The sequence below is a fragment of the Actinia tenebrosa genome, unplaced genomic scaffold (assembly GCF_029948245.1).
Source record: "Actinia tenebrosa isolate PJP-AT-01 unplaced genomic scaffold, QUT_ActTen_1.0 utg151602__unscaffolded, whole genome shotgun sequence".
NCBI classification, from domain to species: domain Eukaryota; kingdom Metazoa; phylum Cnidaria; class Anthozoa; order Actiniaria; family Actiniidae; genus Actinia; species Actinia tenebrosa.
In genome coordinates, this window is record NW_028292592.1 from 15477 (window position 1) to 18605 (window position 3129).

General features: G+C 36.6%; 1 long non-coding RNA gene across 1 annotated transcript; it reads left to right on the forward strand.

Annotated features, from left to right (window-relative positions):
- The first annotated feature begins 478 nt into the window (after nt 1-478).
- LOC148904392 (uncharacterized) lies at nt 479-2912 on the forward strand. The gene is made up of 2 exons (XR_016118927.1): nt 479-683; nt 2312-2912. It is a non-coding gene; the product is annotated as an uncharacterized LOC148904392 (long non-coding RNA).
- Nucleotides 2913-3129: the final 217 nt, after the last annotated feature.

Below are 3129 nucleotides of genomic sequence, written 5' to 3' on the forward strand. Positions count from 1 at the left end.
GAAAAACTCATTAGCTACTATTGTCATTGTTGCCGACCTCTCTTGTTAGGAGCGTTCTTCTTTTTTTCTTCATAATTGCGATAACCAAAGGGACGCCTATGTTTTTGCAAGTTTTCTCGATTCTGATTGGCAGACGTCTTTCATTCATCAATCCAGGTGAATCGATTATTTATCCAGTCTTCATAAATTAGAGTGCACGCACTAAACCCGTGAAACAAATACTAACTTTTAGTACTAAATGGTGATAAATCAACAATAGAATACGAAGAATTCTGTATGAAATAGTACCGGTAATTAGTACTCATAAATGTTCACGGATTTAGTGCGTGCACTCTATTGAAATTTTGATATCTAAGTAACACGTAGCTAGGATCCCGTTTGAATGCAATAATGCAGATTGGGTTTCCTTTGTCGATGTCGACGTCACTGCCGGCACTCGCTTCCATGTTCGCGAAATTTGCATTTTATCCATTTGGATAAAACCATGCGGCCTGGCCTGTTTCAAACGCCGTTCGGTGTGGCTCTTGAAAGTCGAATTTGTTATGCGTGTAAGTAAGTGGAATGAATAGGCCTAAAGTACGAGGACTTATTCTACCTACGCTTCCAGAATCCTTGGTCATTCTCGAAGGAGTTTCAACATGATATGAATGACGAATTTTGAAAAGGATCGTGGTAGTTTCGAGGTAAGAAGCGTCGTAGTAGGGTCGAGTGCTATGAAGTTTGGCATTCGTTTCATTTGTCTAGTTTACCCAATGATTTGGATCGTGGAGTGAGGGGGCGGGCTAAAGTATACCTTTTGAACAACTTTTCGATCCTTGGCATTCTCTTGCGATCGACGGTACGTACATACAACACAAATAACTTGGATCAGTGAAGTTAGTGATTAAAAAGAATCGCGGGCTCAAAATAACAAAAGAAACTCTGTAAAAACCATCAATATGTCTGCTTTCACTGCATTGCAAATGCATCCTTGTTCCTTGATGCATTATTATTTTTGCTGTGGTGCTATGTTTTCTCACTTCACTCTTGAAAGAAATAATAAGCCATCCATCCATCCATCCATCCATGCATGTATCAATCCATCCATCCATCTATCCAGTTAATTTGGTGAATATTGAAACTGATTTTCAGCTAGGTTAGCATTCATTCATTCATCTCATGAATATCAAGTCATGGGGGTGCAATGCAATCTCGCCCCTAAAGTTATCAAGGGGCGAAAGTGTTCTTTCACTTTACTGTAGAAACGGGAGTTCAGGACTGAATACGTTTGTACGTTTTCGTTAAGTTAGTTACCATGGCAACAGCACATGTGAACTTTGACCCTGAATTTAAAGTGCTACTACGACGAAAATCGCTCAAACTTGGATTCAGCTGAAACTTCCTAAGAATACTCTTTGAAGGTCGAGTAATCACTGTATAAAGTGTTTTCTCGATATTCAGGACGAAAGTATGATATTTTTACGATTATTTTTTGGAGTCTGTGACGTCATGCACTCAACATCGAACATCGCTCCATACATTTCTTTGTAGTTTATGATCAAAATATCAGTAGTAAAGGGAGAAAGAAATGCCCAAACACCCCAAAATATAAATTATAGTCACAAGTAATGTGAAAGAAGCACATTAGCCACCCTTTGGGCTTCACAGGAATAAAATAAATTAAGGATTTATATACAAACAAATATATGTAGCAATGTTTGATGTTGAGTGTATGACGTCACAGACTCCATAAAATAATCGTAAAAATATCATACTTTCGTACTGAATATCGAGAAAACACTTCATACAGTGATTACTGGACCTTTAAAGAGTATTCTTAGGAAGTTTCAGCTGAATCCAAGTTGGAGCGATTTTCGTCGTAGTAGCACTTTAAGAAAACTTGATGAAAGGCTTCAGGAGGATAGCAAAAAGTTAAAGTATCAGAATTATATTCCATCATCCATCCATCCATCCATCCATCCATCCATTCATTCATTCATTCATTCATTATGGATTGAAAATACGGGGGAAAAAATAAGAAAATAAAAAATTAGGTTCAGAGTGAGACGTCAGAAATGTCTGTGTTTTTCTTTGCAAGCAGTGTACATAAAAACTTACAGTGGTATGCATATTAAAAAGGGAATGGTAAATATAAAACTATAATCATGATAAAGGTAATAGTTATATATACTGATATTGTAACCTATCTACATAGCCAGATTGATTGATTCATGCATGCATGCAATTTATTCAATGATGTGTGTTACTAGCAGTTTTGTGGGTGTTGGACAGCGATGGCTCTAACGTCATTGCTTCTCGTTGTTCATTTCAGTGGGCCCAAGAATCTGCTGGATTTGCAACCAAACTCTTAGCAGTGAAAAGCGGACTCAATGTACACTTGTGGCAAGTCATACCATTGTTTGTATTGCGACCGATGTTATGGCAGTAGAGACAAAGTAGAGGCACATGTTGGCACGTCACACCACGTTCTTTCTGTGACAAGGCATTTACAACAACTTCAAAACTGAAAAGGCACCTGAGGACACACACAAGTGTATCCATTGCAAAAAAGGATTAGCCCAAAAACGTAATATATGGAACATCACATGAGGACATGCACCGGTGAAAAACCCTACGAATGCAGTCATTGCAACAAAAACAAAAAAACAAAAAAAAACAAAAACGTTTGGCCAAAAGAGTCAGGCCCTGAACCAGCAATTACCTAGGATCGAGTCCAAAAATAATGAAATAGTAATTGATCAAAATGTAATTGATATCGATTGATTGCTGGATTGAATTATATTTGTTTGAAACATCTGACATCATTCGTTCATCATAATGCCAAGATTAATAATTCCCAGCTTCATAAACTAATTGGAAAAAAAAAATTCCCTAGGTTGAGAATGAAAATAAATGAATGAATGAAATAGTAATTGATCAAAATGTAATTGATATCGATTGATTGCTGGATTGAATTATATTTGTTTGAACCATCTGACATCATTCGTTCATCATAATGCCAAGATTAACAATTCCCAGCTTCATAAATCAATTGGGAAAAAAAAAATTCCCTAGGTTGAGAATGAAAATGAATGAAATAGTAATTGATCAAAATGTAATTGATATCGATTGATTGCTGGATTGAATTAT